The 24,867-nt window shown below is 37.7% G+C and overlaps 1 protein-coding gene across 5 annotated transcripts in view; it reads left to right on the plus strand.

Annotated features, from left to right (window-relative positions):
• Positions 1–24,867, plus strand: part of TANC2 (tetratricopeptide repeat, ankyrin repeat and coiled-coil containing 2) — a 251,599-nt gene that overhangs the window by 121,216 nt on the left and 105,516 nt on the right. Inside the window, exon 1 of one of the 5 annotated variants that reach the window (XM_072414609.1) lies at positions 2,341–2,474. The exons of 3 other annotated variants lie outside the window; for them this stretch is intronic. The gene's annotated coding sequence lies outside the window, so the exon portion shown is untranslated. Of the gene's footprint in view, positions 1–2,340; positions 2,475–21,600; positions 21,696–24,867 lie in introns of those variants that run through there. One more of the 5 variants, XM_072414610.1, reaches the window with a different exon arrangement.

Raw genomic sequence — 24,867 nt, forward strand, 5'->3', positions numbered from 1 at the left:
CAGTGGCTCTGCAGTGGTGGCTTTTTTTTATAAACCAACCTGTCCATAGGCATGTTGTACAATGTAACCTTACAAACTTAGCTCCTTGTACATTGCTACAACAGGCTGAGCAGCTTAAATAAACACAGAGTAATTTACACAGTGCTGAGCTTCACTCTCTGCCTGCACAGTGGGTGTCTCTACTCTCTTCATGCCACACTCCCTCCAATTAACAAAAGTTACATCAAGGTGCTAATTTAGCCCCAAGAAACAGTACAGGTCTGGAATTTTAAGGTTAGGGTGTTGCTTAGCTCTTGAGGTAAACAATTATTTCCAGCGCTATTGAGAAATAAATGACTTTTTAATAGTTACTCTGTCCTGGAGCTTCTCCTTCTAAATATAGTAGGTTGTGTCTTTTTTTTTCTTCCACAGGTTTCATTGTAAAAGGCTCATACTTTGGTATTTCTGTTCAGGCTTGTTTTATGTCCAATGACCTAAAGCAGGGGTCATCAAACTTTTTGGACTACTAGGTCATTTCAGGAGGTCAAGAAAGCACACTAGGCCAGAAGAAACAAGGTGTCCAAGGAAAAGTTTTTTCCAACTGTGACCGCAAGCTAGCAGCCTCAGTCTTGCGCTCATCTGCGGTATAGTTTCTGTACGTGTGCGCATGCTTGGCATCTAAATGCCCCTTGAGATTCGACCGCTTGAAAGTGCTGTTGCTGTCGTTGCACACTAAACACAAGGCTTTGTTGCCGCGTTGGGCGAAGAATAATTTGTCAGTCCATTCGGGGTTGATGACATGATGTTCGAGGTTGCTTCTGCTCTTTTGGCATCGTAATTGGGTTACTGTGCGGGAACTCGATGATATTGATGATATTGCGGGAATTTGCGATAAGGCCACAATTCAATTAGGCCGGATCCAACAATAAATAACTAGGGGGGCCATAGGCCGGACTGGAATAATGGCTGGGCCGTATCTAGCCTAAAAGCCGGAGTTTGTCTACCTCTGACCCAAAGCATTTATTTCTTATAGGTGGTGAATTAGTAGGTCGATAAGTTCCTAAAACTTTAGCCACTTTTTAAGACCTATCTGCTCAGGGGTTAACAAAGAAGAAATAATAAAACACTAATCTTTTTTACAAACCCAAGTGAGGTTTGGGGCAATAAGCGTTAGCACTAGAAGGTAGTAGCAGGCTTTCTTATACACAGCACTTTACTGGCACAGCTGGGAGTGCCGGGCATCCTGGCAACCAAAGTTGGCGATGTGCATGAGAGCTCAGCTTTGTTGCAGAAACCTGGAGCCATCAGATAGGTAGAATTGGTTAATGAAGAAGGCACATCACCTGTCGTTTTCTACAGTAATGACCTACTTGAACAGAAGTTCTCAGAAATGGAACTTTAGTTTTTCTTTAATACACTTTATAATGGTTGCTTACTCTTACATACCAATGATAACAGGCAGAAGCACATTACTGAAAACTAAAGCACTCCAATTGCTGCTGCCCCTTATTCCTTGTGCTTCACTATCACCTTCACTCTGACATAAACTTGCTAAGCTGACATGATCTATGTATAATGCTCAGATAAAATATCTTGCCTGAGGATAATATGATCTCACCTATATGCCTATTTAATGTCTGCAAGAAACCATGGTAATAAAAACACATTCTCTAGACTACACAGTCTTTCTTTTATAAGTTTGTTCCATTACCAAGAACAAATACCTTTTTAAAGTAAAATTATACATTACAAAAGTGCACCTTCAGCTGTATCGAATAGTATCGAACAGATGCTAGCCAATACAGAAGATGTTCATGCATATCATACAGAACGTTTCATTGTCTTTTGTCACAAAATAAACACAGGATAGATTATTTGTTTCACAGAAGAAGCTAGGAATACCAGATCTACAAAACAACTTTCTTAATGATTTAAATAGATCTTTTATATGAGGCAAATTAATGTTCTGTATTCTTGGGACCAATATCAAATGTCTACGGGTATCATTGCATCAGCAGAAAGCAATAAACATTTTAAACATGGAACTAGTATTGTACTGGGTAAGCATTTCCTTTGTATAGCTTTAAGCTGCCAAGGTGTTTCTATTACAACGACACACAAGCTTTTCAGCAGAGATGACACATCAATTGTGCCATACGAAGTGCTTGCTGCCATAGGTCAGAGATCATTTAGGATGTTAAGCAGGTACAGTAGTCAAAGGGGTCAGGCACATTGTGTGCAGAGAGGAGACACTGAACAAAAGATGGAGGGGAGGAGGATGCTAGAGGGGGAGGGTGGAGGTAGGGGAGGAGGGGAGACAAGGAAGAGATTCCTGCATTTTCCTGCCCTGCCTGTAAACCAGCATGCTTAGCCAGAGAAGGCATACAAAGCTTTGCATGACCTCAATGTCTTCCATACTCATTGGATTTATATCTGTGTGTTCCTCAGACTCTCTTTCTTTCCCTGACAACTCCTGTGCTCCTAGACTTTGTAAGGTAGGTCAATGACAGAACTTGCAGCTGTTTTACTTTGCTAGTCTCTGTATCCGGGCTTGTCAGAGAGATAATTTCCCTGGTGTCATTTCATCTCGGCAATTATATACATAAAGATATGAAACGTGCCATCAAAGCAGGCACAGAATAGAAGCAGATGATGATAAAGGATAAAAGAACATCCATTTCCTTGGAATTCACAGGTCACTGGCATGATGGGAGGTCCTTTCTTTCAGTGCCCTGTCTGCTTAAAGTTACTCAGGTTTTTTTTCTTGTGCCTTTATTTTATATTATGTTTGTGCTGTATTCTTGTGTTGTTAGTTTTTCTATGTATTCTTTATTACTAGCAGCCTGTAGTTCATTGCTTTCAGTGACCAGTTCTTCATGTGGTATAGCAAATGTAGAAAGTGCTCACAGCAAATATTGTTTTGGTTTGATATATATTTGTTAAATTATAGCTTGGTTCACTAGTTCAGCAACGCTTGCAAAAAAAAAAAAATCAATTATTTATCTTTGCCATATGTAGACCATGATAAACAGTATGGCATGTAATATTTTTTACACACATTAACTGATGTTTGTGATGTTCTTGCAAGTGAAAATATAGCGATTTTTACTATTATTTCAGATTGCATTATGCATAATTTTGCAGAGCATTTGCCTTGCTGTCAAGCTTAAAAGATAGGTGTACTATGTGTTTTTGTGTCATGCATGCATCTTTGCGTTTTGACCATCCTCTCTATTGGTGCTTGCAGTTTTTGAACCTATGTACATAGTTACTAGCAGTCATTCTTCAACCGTATTTCACAATCATAGCTGACCCTGTGAAATGTGTAATTTCTTTAAAAGTTTACTTACTGACTTCCAAAGTCCTAAATAACTTAGGCCCTTGCTATTTCAAAAACAAACCTGCTACAGCTTTTCACTTTTGGTGCGTTATTTTTATCATGTATAACTATAATCTACTGTGATTGTGGGACACAAAAATTCCATCTTAAAACCTGGAAGACCTACTCCCTGAAATGTTCTTTCTTTTTCAATTAAGGAATTGTCACCCCTCAATCTCTTAAGGACTAACTAACAAACAAAAATACTTTTCATTCCTCTCCAAAGAACAGTGATAATAATGACCACATAACATTTTTCTGTCAGTATAAATAAATGAACTAAAATTTGGGTCTAATGGAATCATAAATGTCGTCTAACACTAATCAATTGCTGATTGGTAATCTTTCTATAGCCATATGCTTTAAGCCGCATCCACACGTGCAGGTATAGTCATTGGAAACGATCTTTCACAATCCTTTCCAACGACTAAGCACTGCACGATGTATGAACGAGTGTTATACATACAGCACCGTTCTGCTCTATTGACAAACATTTTTAAGATGATTTTATGTTGGAGGAAAAATAAAGCCCAACTACTTCCATACCTGAACAGAGATCCTTCCCCCGGTGTCCTCATGGTTGTTGTTACTGTTGCAGTAGCCAGGATTTTGATTACTTAATTGTATTTCCTTTTATTTCAATAATAATCCATGTACTATAAAATCCCTACGCGTTGCTCGCCTAATACAGTTAATTACAATTGTTGAGCCAAAAGGTGCATGAATATTTTCCCCAGAGGGTCCATCAATAATACCTTTTTTTGGACTTGATTATTTCAGGTAATATGATATCTAGTAATTCATACATTTATAGGCTTTTTAAATGTCATTCTATTGGACCTTTTCTGTGCTGAGGCTCAGTGTATGGCTGCAGACTAAAATATACCCTTTAAAGACCCAAACTAAAATGTGAAGAAATTACTAGGACTTTGTTTCAGATCTTTCACACAAGTCTAACTCAGCCATGCTCCAATAGTGCAATAAGATTCACTCTTTGCTTATAAATGATGTGCAGTCAGTGGCAAAAAAATGAAGGGTTGGGCGCAGAGACAAAAAGGATGTCTGTACTGTATGCTAGCTGGTTCTGGTAAAAGTAACTGGTCATGTATTGTTCTTCCAGCTATCCGCTTTATCATAAATCACAATACAACCTATAGTACAAGGTACAGGACAGTAGAAATGTAGAAACATTTGGGTGGCCTGCAATTCTGTAGCTTTCCACATTCTGCTCCCTTAAACAAAACTATTAATCGAGTAACCTTTTAGTAATTGTCAAATTCCTCTGCTTTTAGCTTTAACAGATTCTTATTAGTTTACATCCGGCAAACCAAAGTTCTGGGATGAAAATGTATGCACTGATGTCCAGATTTTAAAGGAAACATTCACCAGTGTGTGCTGCAGTGTTTTGGTTACCCCTACAGCTGACATTTTGTTTCCATAGACCTTTTGCGTGTTATCTGAAGTAACACCTTTAGTTAAAAAAAACTGCTTTACTGGAGTTCGGATTCTCCAAAAACAGACTTTTCATGTTGAAATTCATTTATATTTATTTGAGGTACAGTGTTTAGGACTCACACATTATATAGATATATGGGTATCAGTCCTGATTAGATATTATTTTATATGTTTATATGTTCTTGTATTTTTATATGTATCTCGAATTTAAGTACATGTGCAGAACATTTCTTAGTCCCAATTTTCTCATGCAAAATGTTTTGTGAAAACCGACCTTATACACTGAGAAAGAAGTTCCTTGTAACTCCTGGGGAAAATATTTTGCTGTTGGCTTTTTACTTATCTACACAGTGAATGCACATTTCCTTCATCTTTCCAGTGGTCAGTAGGAGGATGTACAACAAACAGAAAGCTAGGTCACTGAGGTTCCACACTAATAATAAGTTTAAGTATCTCTCTGTTTATTGCTGCCAGGCACTGGTGGATGTTTTGTCGCAGCTGGAGCTTCAGACTTTGTATTTGTTTCTGACAATAAATTCTCTGATATTCTTACATGAGTGTTGACACAATTGCCAGCTTCAAAGTGGAATTTATTGAAAAAAGTAAATATTTGCTATGTTGTTGGGAACATTCAAAGTTGTGTCCAAGTAGTAGCCTGAAAAATGTACCTTTTGACTTGGATTCCTCATTAAATATACCAATGATTATAGTTAACTTTTTTATTATATAAAGCCAGCCTGATTTGCAGCACTATACAGAAAATAGGGGTTGCAAACATCATACCTGCATAATAGACAAGTACCAACAATGACGTAGGAGGTGGATATGGAATGATGGATAATTAATGATACGTTTAGAGACATGAATGGAAATGTAGGAGCAAGCCTGAAAGGATGAGAAAGTGAGTTCCAGAGAGTGGCTCTAGAGGAGTCCTGGAGCAGTGCAAGGGAAGCAGGTATGAATGAAGAATTCATTAGTAGATCATTGGAGGAGCGGAGAGCGTGGCTAGGGGTGTGTTTGCGTATCAGGTCAAAAGAGAGGCACAGATGAGGAGTAGTAGGAAGGCTAGATAATTTTAACTGCAGCATTCATGATAGGTTGGTATTATTTAGGTTACTATTAATTTAGTATTTATACAGCACCAACATATTACTTAGCGCTCTACATTAAAAAGAGGTTGCAAATGACAGACAGATACAAACAATGAAACGCCTTGCTCAGAAAAGCGTACAATCTAACAGTAGGGGGGTAGTAGCACACAATAGGAGGGGTTGTAAAAATGAGAGTCTGAATTAGTGCAGGACAATGTTTATAAGAGCACGCACCAGGGGTTTGGTGATATTTGGGGACAAGAAGAGGCATATTTTGGAGATTGCACAGGTGGAAGGGGCTGAACCTAGAATGTGGGAGTGAAGTGGAGTGCGGAGTCAAAAGTGACAGCAAGACAAAATACCTGTGGAGTGGACCAAATAATTGTGATATTGACAGTTAAAAAGATGTCGAGGGGGGGGGGGTTTATGAAGATGGAGATAATGATTTCTGTTTTATCAAACTGAGTTAAATATCCTTGATGGGATGGCTTAAAGAAAGCATGAAACATTACCCAGGACCGAGAAAGACAAACCATGCATTTCCTAATTTGTGAGTGTGCCTAGGCCTTCCTGTTTCTACAGCTTTACTGTTATGTGCAGCATGAAATTAAAGAATGGTAGTCCTTACAAAGTAATGTTCAGTTGTCCTTTGCCGTCCACCTGTAGTAAAGAAATGTAAATAGCATTCACTATTTAGAAGGTAGATATGCTTACTAAGTCTGGCATGTCTTTGACTCTGATCCTCCGAGTAGTGCTGTTCTGGACAGGAATCCAAGTTTATTTCTAGCTTCACATAATACACACAATAACAAAAGCTAGATTTACCTTTAGTTAAGATCTGGTGCAACAGCCCGTGGTGGGTGAATCTACCTAATTGCACATGTCAGATAAGGAGTGACATTTACATATCTTACCTGCAGGTTGGGGGCAATAGATAACAGTAAGTTGTATAGGGTTATCTGTAAGGCACTGCTGCCTCTGTTGTTCTTACCAGATCTTGAGTAAGATTTGACGGTATCACAAATGTTCTGCTCAGTGTTTATTGTATTTAAATGTTTTCTTAAAAGGTAGTGAATTGTAAACAATGTGGATGCCCAAAAGATTAATCAGATATAAGTTAATCATTGCCTAATAAGGGTTAATGACCTGTATATTTTGTGGTTTTTACAAGCCCTATTCCCTTCAGGACGCTCACATTCTATTACATTTTGTGTGTGAATAACCAAGAGAAAAACTTTGTTGAAAAACAACTGTTGTCAGGATGAACCTGAGAAGTGTTGGAGCCTCCATTCCTACAGATTACATGCAGCAGATCTTGTGTGTTCCTAACATCAGTTAATTAATTATAGAAGGTATTTTTGAAATTATATTATGGATTTGTCTTGAATCATTACGTTAGTCATGATAGAACACAAGGAACTACTCATTATTTGAGTCACTGTTACAGTAACATTAGTTTCATTGCTATTGAACTGTGTGGTACTATCATGCAGTGTTTTGGAAATAAGAGGTACAGTCATTCATCTCAACTTCATAGGATAAATTTGGCTTTTCATGTCTTATGCCTTTCCATGCTCACTATCTTTGAATTGTGTGTTTGTCTTGTTCTCCAGTATTTTATAATTAGACAAAAGTCTACTGAAGAATTAAGTGTTTTTTTTTATTGTTTTACAGTGAAAAACAGGTTCTAGGGAGGGTGTAAATTAAAGTGCACTAATACCCATTTTTACAACTTTAGATATAATAGATCACCTAATTTTCTGGCACAACAGGTAAGAAGACACATACATATTTGTCCACCCCTTCCTGCACATTCCTATTAGATATTGAGGCTGACTATCATGATTATGAACCCAATGTGTGTGGGACAAAGGTAAGCTGCAACATCTGACACTACCTGAAAGTTCTGGAGCTTTGTCTCTCAAAAATGTGCTGAAAGGTTTAATAGGCAGTATGGGAACACACAAGCACCTCTGCACCAGATTATTATCATTATTATTAGACAACAAAGATTAGACAACAAAGGCCTTGTAGGTGCATGCCATTGTAACATTTTAACACAAAATATTCTGTCGCAGGTTGTCTGTTGTTTATTTGTAGCCACAAAACCTTCTTCTGCTCTAAGCTCTATACAATCAGAACTCAATCCTGAGTGACAAAAAGTCTATTATTATTCTAAATAATTTTGCTGCATTTCCTGTTTTCCTGTCCTTCCTCCTTGAATAAAACTAGTAACTTTCTGAATGCGACCAGGACACATTTGAATATTATAAATCTGTAAGCCTTGCTTTTTCTGATTGTAAAACACTGCAATAAAATGGAGCAGGTGATTTCTTTTACATACTTTACTACATGCAACAGATAACGGCTGGTTGTTTGGACATCAGAGGCCGCACATTGTGAAGATTTGTATAGAGCAATGATGTGTATCTGGCGGTTTATTCTGATTGTGTTCCATTTGCATGAATGATAACATCTTCTCAACATTTTACTTTCATTTGCATAATACCTGCAAATTTCTTGTGTTTCGGTGATACTTTCCATAAATTATAGTGAATAACATCTTTTAACAAGTTCTAAAGGGATCTAATTACTAAATATTTTAAGCATCTATATGTAATGTAGGAATCTCAAAGTAATTATCTCTATTTTGTAATTTTGATGAGGTGTTGCCCATTGAGAAATGCGTCAATCTGAAAAAGTAAACTAGTGTGTGGTCTGCTTCTGGGTCAGAGAGTTGGTATTGTTCATGGTAATTGGTGGTATGGGGAAAGGAAAAGCTTCAATTTTTTGTGATTAGAAGTTTCAGGCGTGGGGGAGGATGTGTGAACACACTTGGAATGAGTTTCTTGTGACATTGTGGTGTGAATCAGGAGGAGGTTAGGTGTCTGCAGTCAGTTACTTCAGAAGAAAACATCACAGGAAAGGTGTCGGCCTTATAGAGGCTTTTAATGCATAGTGAGGGAACTTTGATATGCAAGGTTAGACAAATAACAGAATATGGAAATAATTTAGCGGTTTTGCAATATGTGCATAGAACAAAACATGAAAATATTGATTCATAAACGGCAACATTACAATAATTTTAAAGTAGTCTGGACTGTGCATGTAGTGGTATGATTAATACTGCCAGTTACTGTACTGCTCAGTGAAGATAAAACACTGGTAGCACTTGGTAAAAGCTGGATGTCAACTCACAACTGTAGTTTATCCAGTTCAGCATTCCTTTTTATTGAATTTACCAAGGATCAGTCTTCTTTGTTATTGTAGCCTGTGTCTTTACCAAAGAAAAATGCATAGACTACAGGAACCAAGAATGGTTGTGGTTTTATAAAAGGGGGAGAGTGATTAGTAGGAACAGTAATAGGCAAAATCTATATGGAGAGGTCATCTGGGGTAATAGGATTTATTTATTAGACTTTATGTGAAGCTCGTAAATGCTTTTCTAAAAAGCATGAGATCATTAGAGTGAATGAGCAAATATCTTTTATGACATTGCCTTTAGGTCACCAAACCTTTCTCTGAAAGGCCTCCTGCACACAGTTTTTTTTAATCTTATCCTGTATGAGAGTTTGAAGCATTCATGCCTGCTAAAAGCTTATTTACAGCTACTACAAGCACTTCCATCATGATCTCTCATATGTTCTCCTAGACTACAGCTGTGCTACAAAATTGTACTCCTAGCTTGTAACATGCTCTGTAAACGTTTGCCTAATGTACAGTACAGGAGTGTAAACATGCTAAATTTAAACAATGTTTCTGTGTGCGAGTCCTTGCAGAAACCAGTTGTGTAGCCTAAAGCCAATGTCATACATGGTATTTACTCCTAAAGAAATCCTTGTGAATAGTTTTTATAATTATAACTATGAGGAAGTTTGGTGTTCTGTGTTCACGTTCAAGCTGAGCAAGTGTCCACCGTTAGTTACTGTCATTAAAAGCTATTGAGCAATTTTTCAGGTAATTGCTTTCCAGTTGGATGGTGTTACTGTGAAGAGCACCCTGCAGTGTTACTGTGTATAACATTAACAAGAAACTATTGTACAGGATGCTTCAATTTCTATTGATAGGTAATGTGTTGTGGGGTTAAGAGGAGGAGGTGCTGGGTGACCAGAGAAGTACTAAAGCTGAGGAGTTAGAGTTGCTTGTATATATTAAAGACTCAGTTGGAGATCGCATCAAATCATCTTTAAAGAATGAGAACTGATAAATAGGATGAAATAGGTCTTGTCTTTGGGATCAGAGGTGGCAAAACACACTTTCTTCTTCTGTAATTCACACCTATCACTGCCTGGAAGTTTTTCCTACTTACAACATGTGATCAAATCTGAGTGGGAGATTTGTATCGATAAATCTGTTGTTCATTTTCCCCCCAGTGAACATCGGGACTGAAACAAATCAGGCTTGGCTTAAAACAAATTGACGTTTTCTGGACCTTAATTAAGTGAAAGTCTTTGTTGTAACGAGATTGAACAGAAGTTTGAAATCAAAGACGCCTCGCTGTTTTATTGCCTGCAGCGCTATCGATCCTCCTGACAGCCCAGCAGCTGTAATTATGCAGAATCTCGGTCCTAATTATTAAAAATAAGTTATTCTTTTATACTTCGGTAGCAAGAGGTCCTAGCTGGCCTGTCTGTACATATGTTGCTGAAGACTACCACTATTTATCGATTGGTATAAAAAAAAACCTTAAGTGTCTATAGAGGTTTGATTCAAAAAAGTCTCTTCAATTCAGGGAATATTTTACTGTATCAGGAGAAGGTATATAAGGACATCCTTTTTAACATCTAAACAAACGTACTGTTTATTGAAGACCTTTCTTGTTCAGCCTGTTTTTGCTACATTGTACGGTAATATATTATGCTTTGTCTGTCAAACATGGAAACAGAACTGTGTTTGGCTGTTTTTGCAGTGCAAATATAGAGTGTCTGCCTAGCACATAGGTTGGCTTTGTTACTGTATGTGCTGTGATTTGTACTATGTAACTATTGTTTCCGTTTTGATGTTGTGGTTCCTTAATTATCACATTATGTAATATTTTGCCTTGGCCTAGGAGAATGTATTTTACCAAATGTTCTATGTTCTAGGTGCACCAGAAAGAAGTTTTGTAAAATACACTTAACACCGCTTGTGTGGAGTTAAAAATGCTTTCCCTGCTCCATATTTCTGCATTGTGTATCACCAAATCACCTTTTCAGTCTGTAGCCACATATTTTTTAGCCCAAGGGATGGCGGTGGTGGGAGGGTAAAGGGTAAAGAGGAGAGAAGAGGAAAAACACTATTTAGCATCCATAATTGTACATAATTCTTTTCAGTGGAAACTTTTATTTGTGCTCATGAGCATTTGCGAGAGCTGCAGGTTACACTGCCTTTACAACTCACAAAACCCTTCTAGTTTGTACTGGGACAATAGGAATGATGAAAATTTCTAACATGGTTTGTTTGTTTTTTTAACACAGGAGAAAATGTTCATGTAAATTGGGCCTAACATTTAACATTGATCCTCCTGTATAAGGACCACATAACAATATGCTCAAACCAAATAAAACCTGATTTTTTTCTCTTACTTTCTGGGTACTAGAGCCCCTTGAAAAAGCTATGCAATTACAGACTTTTTTTTAAAGTCGTGCTATAGGGCAAATCATGCCTCTACACAACCATACTCTGGCACCAAGTACTGAATTTCAAGAATGGGGATGGGGGTTTATACATGCCCCATACACAAGTGTGTGTATATGTATAATATCTCAATAACAAAATACTGGAAATACATTTTTTGCAAACATTTGTAATGGCAGAAACATTCATGCTGTAAAAGTTATCTTTTGAAATATTACTTTAGAGAGGCTAGGGGTACTGAGACAAAGCTGACCACCTCAAACACACTCCTAGAATCATTCTGTGTCAATGGCCATCCCTAAAAAGTAGAAATATGAGAGCTGACATTGCCATTCTTCTATGTGTTTCCTACTCATAGAGATATTGACTAATATAATGTGTACATACTTGTTCCAGGTCAGTGAACTCACCAAGTAAAAGACAGCCCTTGGGCTTGTACCTTAGAAAACAAGTAAATAGCAATTCCCATATTTCTCTCTGGAATAGTTCCTTTTATAGATAATGGGAATTAATGACAACGTGCTGTATGCCTGTAACCCCACAATTTATAACTCATGACAGTCCGAGAGGCCAAATGGAAACAAAGCTTCTTTTTCTTGACATTTTTGGCTGTATGACCGTTAAGCAATCAGGACCAATGCATGAAGTGTATGACAAATATAACATTTCTTGTTTACCAATCTTTCTTTTGTCATATTTATAATTATTATTAATATTAAACAGGATTTATATAGCGCCAACATATTATGCAGCACTGTACATTAAATAGGGATATAATATTTTTATTATAGTCCAGTTTTTAAATGAATAATAAAAAGGGAAGCTGGTTTCTCTGGCCAACAAGAATGTTTTTAACACAACACACAGCATACATCTGGCTCTAAGGTTGTGTGGGTGCCACGTAATATGACCAACTTAGATCATAGTACTTTTAACTTATTTGAAATCTCTGAATATTCATCAAAGTGATCAATATGAATTACACACACAAAGCTCACTCATTTCATTCATTTTGGTTCCTTTATCCAAGTAAAAGAGGAACCCGAGACTGCCAATATCTCCAATGATTAACTCAAGCAAGTAGAAGTTAATTGTGGTGCCATAACTTCTATCCTTTACCAGTTGTATTGCAGACTTAAGTGATTCAGTCTCTACATGATTCATGACCACAGTGTTTGCAAAGACAGTTTTATCTTTCTCATGCAGAATATATCTGAGACAGCCTTTTTATTGTCTGTTTTATGCTCATCATGCAGAGTTTTAGCAGAATTGTCTTCATACAGACAGAAAACTAGCCTATCACAAAATGTCTTTACTTCCTTTTCTAGGACCATTAGGGTATTAAGCTAAGTGTGTAGCTATAACATTAACAGTTATCTGTAATATATTGACTTTCTCATTGCCCTTGTCATTTACTGTATGAGAAGGGCAACTTAATTTGTTCAGGATGTTAGGGTAAGTCTGTTCTGCTTTAAAGGATAATTCCACCTAGCAATGAATGTTTTGTGGTAGGTGGATTTTAGTATGCACATTAGCTCACTCATATGAGGGGTTCTTACTAGTCTGATAAAGTGACTGCAATATCACAAAATCATGAACCATGTAAAGGAAATCTGTAATGAAACCAACACTGCTGTCATTGTTGTCCTCTATGCTAGTTGCCTGGCTGTTGATCACCTGAAACAAGTATTAATATCAGATACCCTGACAGGATCTGCATGCTGGTCAGTGAAAGTAGTTACCTAGCCAGATATAACAAGACAACTAGTCTTTTTAGTTTAGCAGTCGGAGCCCAGATATTTCTATCGACAGTGAACCCATGTAAGAAGGTAGATACTGTGCTTTAATTTTAGGTTGTGGGTTGTACATCCTCCTATACCATGTAGGACTATTGGTCCTTCTTTCCAGGAGATGATGGCAGTATCCCTGCTTAAGGAAGAGGATGTGGGGAGTGGGCACAAGGGATAAGTAAAAAGTATAAGCATTAAACATTTGCAGTGTGTTGGTAGCCCCAATACATGGATAGTCTTTTTTCCCCCAATCTCTTGGAGTTATACTTTAAAACCTTAATGATGCTGTAAATGTTCTGTGTGCCCCTGCTGGGAAGATTCGCCTTAGCTTCTTGCCATTTTAAAAACCTGTCTTCCAGGTAAGAAAGGGTGGGAAAGTGGGGACAGCAGCAAAAAACCACACATATAGAAAATCAATTAAACAGATGGGATGAGTAGATCTAAAAACATATCACCAGAGGTTATAAACCTTTTGTTTTCTGTACAAATTTATCAGGCACTGGCCTTTTATGCTTTCCTTCTCAGCAGCATATACTGGTGAGTATGATCTGTTGGTATGAAGGCATTAAGGCAAACGTGTTGCTTTTCATGGGCAAAGCACAGAATTACAGAAGTGATGATCAGGAAATTGCTCAAATTTTTCCCATACTGGAGGACAATTGGGTTGTGCCTAGTTTTGCTTATAACTAGCGGCCATTTTTCAAATTATGTTCTGATCTTTATACAGACAGATGCAGTCATGCTATGAACTGATAGAGAATAATCCATCCTGTTTTTTATGTCGATTTCTTTTATAGAGGTTATCTAGCTATAGGTCCTACACTTCCTCTTAGGCTGCGTACACATGCTCAATTAGTGTCGTTGGAACCGATCTTTCACAAGTTTTTTTCAAGATTTTTGAGTGGAGTTTTTCAAGTTTTTTTTTGGACAAATATAGTATAGGAAAACTCTTTTAAAGGTATATTTACCAGATCAAAATGGCAAGAGCAACTAAGAGAAGTTTGTTGTTACAGTTTACATGATTAACTGTTCTAGAATTACTGCAAGAATTACCTAGTTTTTCCATCCTTTTTATTACATGTGATTCCAAAATACAAAGTACTTTGTGATACAACCCTTCAACCTCAGTACTTTTGTATTAGAGAAAAAGAATGACAGACCACAATATTACAGGAATGTTACTATGAAAGTGAGGTTTTCTTAAGATTTCCTTGGACACCATAGCACAGTGTCTGTGTTGGGTTTGGCTGTGGTTTGTTGCTAAGATAACTTTGCATTGCATTCTAAAGAGTTATAGTCATCACTATGTAACATTTATTAAAGCAACAAATGTTTGAACTTGAACTAGCAGGCATTGCTCCACATCTTTGGTTTTTACTGCTTTGCAGAGATGAAATGGAGATACATGCACAACAGGGATTTTTGGCCTCAAGAAGGAAATTCATTTTGTTCAAAATATAATTAAAGAAACGTGTGTGTTTCTCCATATATGGAGCCTATGTATACACAGTTAGGAACTAATGTCTTCCAACATCACATAATACCCTATACCACAACCCTTTGTTTTCTTTAAATGCTATTCATACAATTTGATGAAATAAACCTTTGCTAGATTTGTAATAGGTCAGATCTCGTCTATCTTTTCAAAACTGCTAAAAATAACAGAAAAGATAATCTTTAGCACTCCAGACATTCACTCTTCTCCATAGCTTAGTTCAGCCAAAAGTGAAGTCCTGAACCAGGGCTGCCAATTCCTGCAACCCTTACCAGCCTTGAGATTGGAATTCTATTCAGTCTTTGTAGTCATACCTCATACAGCACACATTTAGGTAAAACTTAATTTCAGCTTGCAGTTTCTGGTGCTATTTACTTCCTGCATGCTCCTTGAACAATGACTTGAGTATAATCAAGCAAGCAAGCAGCACAGAGAATAGTAAAAGTGAACCCACAAACAGAAGAGGGACTATTTGAGTTTCACAATTGACTGAACAGATTTACCAATCCTTTTGCAGGTAAATAAGTCATTTTATTTCTTATTTGCATGAAGTCTTATTTTAATTGTAAAACAGACACCTTTGTGTAATAAATACAATTTAATCTTTTTTGAGGCAGTAGATTGTAAAGCTTTTTTGTGTGCAGGGGTGTGAACATGTGAGAATACTTCCCAGGACATTAAAGGAGATTCAGAGGGTAGATTGTAGTCCAGGGCACTGTGCAGGTTTATTGATACAGCAGACAATAGAAGATGTAGGGCAGTTCCTTACAGCACTGTTCTAATACCAATAACATCCTGCGATGCTTGTGAAAATGAGATTGTATAAGCACATGATTGGCTATTTTTAAATGATTAGATCTCCTGTGTGTATAACACCATTCTTTAGCCATGTAACATTTATCACATATAATAAAGTGTTTAGTGCTTATGTTGAAATGCATACAGTGGAACACTAGGCCTCCCAAGATTTCTGAAACCAGCCTTTTCGGGTATATCAGTTTTCTTGTATTTTCATGCTCTGTGTTTTCCTATCATTGCCTGTAGGCATTACTCTCATTCTCTACTCTTGATGAGATAAGGTTTTGTGATGGCCCTGTTTCATTTATGCAGCTGTTTGTAGCCCAATTAGTTCTTATTTTTCAGTTTCATTTTGCAACGCCCTGCTGGAAATCACATTAGGCCCCCTATTAATGAGGAAAAATGCTTTTTTTAATGAATGAAAAGAAGCTCATTTATATGTGGTAAACTGATTGAAAGGAACCTTTCTCTGCATAAATGTAATTATTATTGGACAGTGGGGCTTGGTGGCTGGGTGACCTTGATCTGATACACTTCTAATTAAATGCGTTGACTTAATGCTGAGCAGAATTACATAAAGTAGATGTTTGCATTATACTAGGAAGTTGCACACAGAGAAAATGGCCTAGGCAAAATAAAATTTGCATAGCTTTTCCCATAGTGCCTTTCGCCCCGTGCTGTGCTATAGGCTACCTTGCTATCCCATAGATCTTGTTATCTTGACTGGCCCAGTTTGTTCTGTGAAGATAATACAAATTTAATGAGGATGAAATAGAAAAGGATGAGTGGATATGGTAGAGAAAGAATGCAGGATACAGGTTTATGTGTGGATTCGAGGAGGTCAGAATAAAGGCGGCCATTTGTGAGAAGAACCAATATTTAAAAAGTGCTTCAAATTTAGATATGAATTTTAGAGTAGACAGGTCATGACTGGACAGTTTTCAGAAAGAAAAAATAAGTTAAGCTAAAACTGTATTTAGACTTAGGCTCAGGTTGCATACTTGTGTATAACTAGTTTATAGCTCTTCTTCATTGCCAGATTTCCGGCAAATACTTTAAAGCAGCGGTTTCCCAATCGGTGGTCCGCGACTCTGGCTGGAGTGCCCCCTGGCAGGGTCCTCCTTACCCCGCTGATCATGTCCCTCGTATGGACACAACTTTTGTTGTGTCCACAGTCCTGCGCTACTGTCCCCCAGGATGTTTAGCAAGCAGGTCACTCGGCTCCCTGCGCATGCGCAGCCTGGATTGCATGGATTTAGTGGTCTGTGAGGTCCGAAAGGTTGGCAACCACCACTTTAAAGCATCTTTTATTCCGTTCTGCATGGATGGTTCTCCCTGTGTCCTGGGACCAGCACTCCCAAAAACAGATTTCAAAGCACACATTTCAAAAGTCCTAATTTTGGAGACTCTTTCCCCCACAATTGTCTATCTCTAAAAGGCCAGTCTAAAAGGTGTCTCTTAAGATTTGCTTCTTGTCTACCCATAGTAGAGGCTTGTTCACAACCTTTCTTTTATGAATATTTTGTTGTGTAGTACAAGAGTTTATTTTCCATGGATCCATCATTTAGACCCGTTAATAAGAATATACTATTTTTTGAAAGGAGCTCCTATGTAGATAAATAAATATTGACTTTTTTAACTATAGGGCACAGTTTTAAACTGGTGACTTTTGTCTGTAACTAGTATTTACGTGATACTTCTTGCCTTTAATGTAGTAGTAGGCCTTCGTCACAAGTCAAAGTAAAGTCACTTTGGACTAGGTCAGCTGCTGGTGTAAATTAGGTCAACTGCAGGTCAAAATTACTAATCTATAAATTCAGAATGATCTCAGAAGCAACTGATTGAAATCTGATGTCCTCAACAAAAGCCCAAAGCTTGTGAGTTGGTTGGTTAGGAGACCATGAATGTTTATACACATAAATGAACGCTTTTTTTATTTTATATATTTTTTTTTTTTTTGCAACAGCACTTCTCAGTGATCTATTTATAAAATAGTCATAACTTGTTTTAAATACACAGGGAAATGACATAATAGAAATTTAGCAACCGATGTCTCATTTCATGTTTTTTTTTTTCTTAATCTTGATGATTCAGGGCAGAGATCATGGCCTCAGCGTACACAGTATTCTGGTATTGATGACTTGGCTTTGAACAACTCTGAGAGTTTGCTACTGATGGCATCGGGCCATCCATTCTTAGAGTCTCATCCGGTTTCCAGTGGCAGTGAGCAGCTGGTTGGGATAATTTTCATGCGTCTTGGCTGGGAATGATGTTCCTGGCTTTCCACAGCCTCGTAAGATCATTCGAATCTAAGCTGGCTTTGTGTCCTGTCTCTTGGACAGAGCATATGAAGTGAATAGAATATGGCTTCTTTATTGCAGAACCTCTGGAGTCAGTTGTGATTGCAGACAGAACTTGGATCTGTGCCTTGTGCTGACTCACATTTTATTGGGCAAGAAGGATTAAGAATTTTGGGCTGAGCTTCTAGATCACCGCAGGCTTGGGTCTCAAGACATTTGTGGCCTCTGATTAAACTGAAAGCATTATTATAAAATATTCCAAGTAGTCACCCTTTTTTGTCTCACTTGGAACTGCAACTAATGCACCATACTTTAACAGTATCACTAATGAAAACTCCCTATTAAGCCAGACCAATTTTGTGCTGCATTTTAATACTTCTGCTGTACGCTGCATGATATCAACATTCTGCACAGATGCTGAACATCCATACCCAGTCATCACCATATCAGAACAGACCTGTTGTGAAATGGATTGTGTGAATTTAAAACTACTGTATTCAAAAATACTGTTATCACCTTTTTCATCATCATCCTTCTGAACGCTTGTAGCCTCTTTGCAGCTGCTATTTCATATGCATGCAACCTGTTTCTCATTGCAGAATCCTGATATTTGCAACCCTAAAATATAACTGTGCAGTGGCCATTTGCAAAATGTAACAGGGTGACTTGCATGGGGACAATTTGCATACTTTTCTAAAGTCCTCATTTTGGAGACTCTTACCCCCACAATTGTCCCTATCTATGATATATAGAGAACATGTTCAAGCTAAACTTTTGCTAGTATGGATTGAGTGGATGACATTTAGGCAGATTAATTGATTTGGAGTGTGACTATTTTGGCTTGAAAACTGCTAACAGACATGAAATTTATGTTATTCTTGTTCTGGACTTTTCTGGTCTGTCAAAAATATTTTTCAGCTTTTCCAAAAATGTATTGTTTTTTTATTTTTTTTTTATTTTCCCCGGAGGAGCTTTGAAAATTATAGCGACATAGATCAGTTGACAATGAATCCTTTTTTTGTGGGGAAATCTAGTAAACCTGATGAGGTTGGAGAGCCTAAAATGCTGTTAAATGAGTGGGCACAGATCAGGGATTCCAGGTCCCAGACTCCATATTATCTGCCCTCCTATTAAAAGGAATACGGTAAATTTGTTTGCTGGTAGTATTACCTAACTTTAGCCTCTTCTTTAAATAATTATCCACCATTCCTCTTCGTTTAAAAACAGAAAAAAATTGTGTCCTGCCAGCTATGACACTGTTCCATATTTTATTAGGTGTCAGATGCTTGGCTCCGCTAGTCAATACATTGCGGAATGCTAGTTAAATCACAGTGCGTCGGGCCATATATCTGCCAGACTTAATGAATTCCAACATGTCTAACTCTCCACATTACAGTAGTATTAGTGTTTGCCAGCTTCCTGTTCGAACTGAAGATATCTTTCATCACTGGTAACATGACTATTGAAAAGTTAGCCTTAAACTTGAAATGAAAGCTGTAAAGAAAATTATGCCAGCAAACAAGCAGCATGCTTGTGTCAAGACATTGTAAAATTCAGCTGTAGTTTTACATTGGATTGGAAAAACAAGTGCTGAGGCAGTCTTGTAGAACAGTTACAAATAAGTAGCTTGTCTGCCCATGAGGTGATCATAAGCATGCTAATTGCTCACAGTATCAAAGTCAGTATGAAGTAATATTCCCATATTAAGTACTTCCTGTGCTTTTTTTGTTTGGTGTTCTGGAAGTCTGTTTGTCACACGGTAAAAAACAACCTTGCAATGCACAATTTATTGGAATATATATGTCATTATACAATGGGAGTACTGTACACATACAAAACCACATTGCTATATATAGGATGTCAAAGTGCAAATGCAGTAAAATTTTTGCAGCAATGCAAAGTGCTGAAATGCAGATAAAGCAACTTTTACAAATTTGTAAATCCCATACTGCAGTAGGATTATGAGCCATAGGTACTTGCATACGGACATAAAGATGTTCAAGAAAAAGAAAAGGCAAAACAGATTCTAAATAAGGAAGAACTCACAATGTTTTAGTGCAATGTTAGGTTTTCCAGGAGATTTTCTGAAATTCATTCAGTCATTTTGTTTTACCTGCTTTATCTCTCTTTCTTGACTCTTCTTCGTGTTTTCATGTAATTCTTTAATTTTACCTGCCTTGTTCATCTTGTATCAAACAAAAGTTACTAAACTGAATACACAGCCCCCATGTGATTGGACATGAATGTTGCTTTCAAGGTTATAGGTTGAGGTATAACCTTTTGTTTCAAAATACCATCCTGACACTCTCACCTTGGTATGTGCCCAGATCCACAACCTTTTGGTCGGGACTTTTTCTATGGTTTCACAAATCTTTGAGATCCCAGATTGTTAGAATTTATGTCATAAAGCTTTGTTGAGAAGCCTATTTTCTGTGTCCCAAAGGAAAGAAAAAGAATGTTGAGGCTGAGGCCCTGATTTATTAAAGCTCTCCAAGTTTGGAGAGAATACACTTTCATCAGTGAAGCAGCCAGCAAACCTGGAATGGATTTCCTAAAAGTCATAAGCTATTTGTTAGCAAATTATTTTAATCCTGTACCAGATCCATTCCATGTTTGCTGGATCACCCAGCTTCACAGATGAAAGTGTATTCTCTCCAGCCTCGGAGAGCTTTAATAAATCAGGGCCAGAGTGTCTATCTTTTGAATGACCAAAATAAACATTGAATGAAGCGAATGGGCCAGGGCCAGTAAGAATAGAGATGAATGAGCTAGATGATGCTGGCCATCCTGCAGATAGGAAATTAGGCCATCTGACTTGCTACAACTTTTAATGCACGTTGTAAGAAGATTACAATGCAGGAATAACAAGGTAAGTATTTCCAGTACAAGAGACTGTACAACTGTCAGGACTGGAGTCCAGCCCTAAATACATAGAAAAACATACCTAATGTAGCTATTCTTGTTGCATTTATTAGTCTGGCAACAGTCTGGCAATGTGTATACACACACAAATATAATTTCCTAATAATAAAAAAAAAAAATAATCTTTTTTTTTTCTGAAATCATAATCTTCTGGTTGAATTTTGAACTGCCACAGCTAATTGATTGACAGCACTAATGAATCCAAGTACAGTGCATAGTCAGGTAATGTTTATTGCATATTTGGTAATTTATCAGATTTAACACTTACAGGCTCAAAACAATGGTTTCTATATGTCATACTCCGACACATACAAAATGTCATTTTTTTATTAATATTTTTATTTCTGTTTTTTATATCTTTGTGCTTTTAAGTTCAGTGTTCCACAAAATACACCAGTTGTATTTTTTCATTTTAATGTATTTTTGTGTTATACTGGCAGTTCCTGTGCTTTAGTCATGGCTTACATTAACAAAATGTACATCCTTAGAAATGATTTGAGATTGCTGCCAACTGTGCCACCCTTCCAGCTCCAACATTTCCGGCCTCAGCTTTTCTGCCTTTAGTCCCTAGAGGTGCATTCCTTGTTCTGTACAGAGTTCTAGCTGCAGAGGAGGTGCTGAAGTTGATGGGTTAATGAAAAAAAACCAAAGTGTGTACACCTCCTCCTCATCCTCCTCCGCCCCCCTGCGGAGGAGGCACACTGTGTGTCTGCAGCTGTAAGTGTGGTGGGTAGATACCTGTGAGTGTGATTCTGTGCACACACTGCAGTATGAGGCTGGCACCAAACACGCTGCTTTGCTTTTCTCCTCCTCCAGCGCCCTTCAGGAAGTCAGCAGAATGGTGCAGTGCCATCCTCCTCTTTTACTGAGGTGAGTTTCATTCTCTCTGCAATTCATGTATGAGTCCTGTGTGTGCCTATAGTTATTAAGTAGGCAGGATGTGCCAAATGTACTCTTCCTATTGACCTCTGAGTCAGTGATGCCCAGGAGCTGATGCAGTCAAGCATTTTGATGATGTCAGTAACTATCTATTTCTGTCAGTGTCTCTGTACTCTGGTCCTGCAGCATATCCTTATCTTTCCCTGGATTTCTCATCCAAGTTGGGTCTCCGTGGAACTATTAACAGATCTTACCCCCATGACATTTGTCTCCCATGCTGGTTTGCAAATCAATTGCCAACTGCTCATAAAGCACTTGAGTATAGCAGAGCTGACATGCTTTTGATGTGTAACTGATCCAATTCAGCTACGTCACAAATTAAGCCATGGACAGATTGCCCCACTGCCTGTGTGATAATAAATCTTACATGGTAATTCAAATAATAAAGCTGTGGGCCATAAAGAAATGTAAGGAAAAAAATAAAAAAAAAAAACAATATTTTTTTTTGGCTCTTTTTATCCAATCGCCCAGTCAGAATAATATAGCCTTTGGTTTTATTCCCTCTTCTACGGAAATTCTCATACATTGCAGACTTGTGTTTTAGAATGAATTTCTCATTCAGTTTTTGTATCCTGAATCTTGCTGAATCACTGGTCCCCCTACTTCGCTGCTGGATTACCAGTCTGGATACAAGTCTCAACTGTCTGCGTCTTCTCTGTCAGCACAAAAAGCCTTGCTTATTTTGGAGCTTTGCTAAGACTGAAGCGGTAGTGATCTGCCCACTGTGCATGCTTGTAAATGATGTAGGTGCCAGGCCATGAAAATTTTTATGCATCTTTCATGCTACCTTAGTTGTTAAAGTTAGCACCTGGAGACGATTTCCTGTACATAAACTGTAGTAGAGATGGTAATGTTTCTCTTAGCAGCAAGATTCCAGCTGTTCTTTAGTTTCTAGCTCTGGGTAAAAATGGAAAAAAAAAACATTAAATGTGTTGTTAGAAACATTCCCACTTTTCTGAGTTGTCTGATTAATTTCCCCTCTTCAGCAATCAGATATGTTGTGGACCCCTTAAGTTTTTATAAAGCAACTTTCAAATTCATTTTTACGTTTCTGAAACACAATGTTGTTGAGGTCTTAGGAAACTGACATGGCAGAGTTGGATTTTTTTTTTTATGAATGCAGCTTTTCGTATGCAGCTACCAGATATACATTCAGTTGCTTTTAGTGGAAACGTATTTGAAACCTATAGTCTAAAATGAATGCAATTAGATTTTTTTTCCTTGGAGTAGAACTTAACAATATTTTATCAAAAGATATTGTTTACTAAAGCATCATCTTTTCAAATGCACTGTTAGTGTAGCCCGAATACACATCTTGCTTTACCAAAAGAATTTGTTTAGAGTTCCACAAAGGGATGTTTTTCTTCCTGTCTGCTTTTTACAACCCTTTTCACAAGGACTGCAAGCTCTTGTTACATGATTGTGGGGTGTGCTGCTACTTCTTTTTCTGAGCACTACAGAAAACTGTGCTAATACCCTTGGAAAGTTCGCCCTTCACTTTCACAGAAAATAAATTTAACAGGAACCACAGAGATTCAATAGGCCTGCCTAAACAGACTGTGCATTTATAAGCATGAACTTTATTAAAGATAAGTATCTGCTTGTTGCACCTAACTTTTTACCTTTACTAACTAGTTAGTAAAAGGTGTCCATAGCCTATAGGACCATAATTATACAATATGATATCAAAGACTTAGAGGTTGTCTCTGCAGATCATACACATTTTTATTTCAGTAGAGGGAAGCAGAACCAACACCAATATAAGTCTAATTTTGTAAAAACAGCGGTATTGGTTAGCTGTCATATTACGTCTACAGTAGTTTTCATTCAATGTTTGAAAATTAAGCACATGCAGAAGGTGGTTTGATGGAACAGCCTAGTATATGGTGCTAACGTACTTTCTACCTCCAGTTGTACTAATGTAAATTGTTTTCATTATGCAGTATTATGTAGACTGATAATTATACATGCTAGCATATTAGTGTCTTTGTGTAGGCACTTCCTAGACTCTTTCACACTTTACTGTTTGAGGTCATACTTCGGAAATATGGCTAATTGTTGCTACAGGGCAACAAAGCTGCCTGAATTGAAGTGGCTGCCAGCCCTGCGTAGCCTGCAGTTGAACTGAGCGAAGTTTATCTGCCTCTGAGCTGGGCAACCCCTATGAGAAGAAGCATGGGCAGACGCCAGCCCTTCGACATTCATTATTTATGCCTAGCTGGCTGGCTTGATTGTAATTACTGCGCAGCCGCTGTGCCCTCATTGGCAGAAGGCTTTGAAATATTTACATGGTAAACTTGCGGATCCTGGAAGGGACAGTGCCAAGGCCGAGATCTTTTCTGTTCTAATGCCTGTTAATTGAGCTGATAGTGATGTGTAGTGGAAGAAATGCTAATGTGTCAGAAAATAGTTCACTTTCTTCTTAAGGAAATGATTTTTTTTTTTTTTTGCTGATCATATAGTAGAAAAATGGAACCATGTAGGAAATAAGAGAATGAACTTGTGATTTCATTATCTCTGTAGAAACAGTAACCATTCTGATAAATCACTGAGATTGTTTCTTGCAGGTATATCAAATAACTTATATTTAATAAGACCTGTAAGAATACATTTCAAAAATTATTTAAAAGCTTTATATATTACCTTAAAACTCTACCAATTTTTGTTTTCATAACCTTATTGTGTTTTTATTGCTGTTCAACCTATCGATGAGATGACCCCCAACTCCTTGTTTCTGAATACATTGTTTAACACTGACACAAAGGATGTCACAGGCGATGATGGAAAATAGACCCTAATAATGTCTCGGAGAACAACAAAATACTAACTGAAGTTGTAACCCTAAAGCTACGTACACACTTCCAATAGTTCTCACCCGATAATTGGCTCAGGGACGATATCGGACGAGAATCTGAAGTGTGTACAGCCCGCGTCCTTCATTGTCTGAACGACCGCCCTGACAGATCCAGGGACGATGAACGATCGTAATGCAAGTGAAGGGGGAGAGCGTGCAGCGGAGTGCCGCTCCATCGCTCTCCCCCCTCCCCTCTGCATAGAGCAGAACAGTGCTGTATGTTCATCACTCGTTCATGCATCATGCAAT

Source organism: Pyxicephalus adspersus, chromosome 6 (assembly GCF_032062135.1).
Source record: "Pyxicephalus adspersus chromosome 6, UCB_Pads_2.0, whole genome shotgun sequence".
NCBI lineage: Eukaryota > Metazoa > Chordata > Amphibia > Anura > Pyxicephalidae > Pyxicephalus > Pyxicephalus adspersus.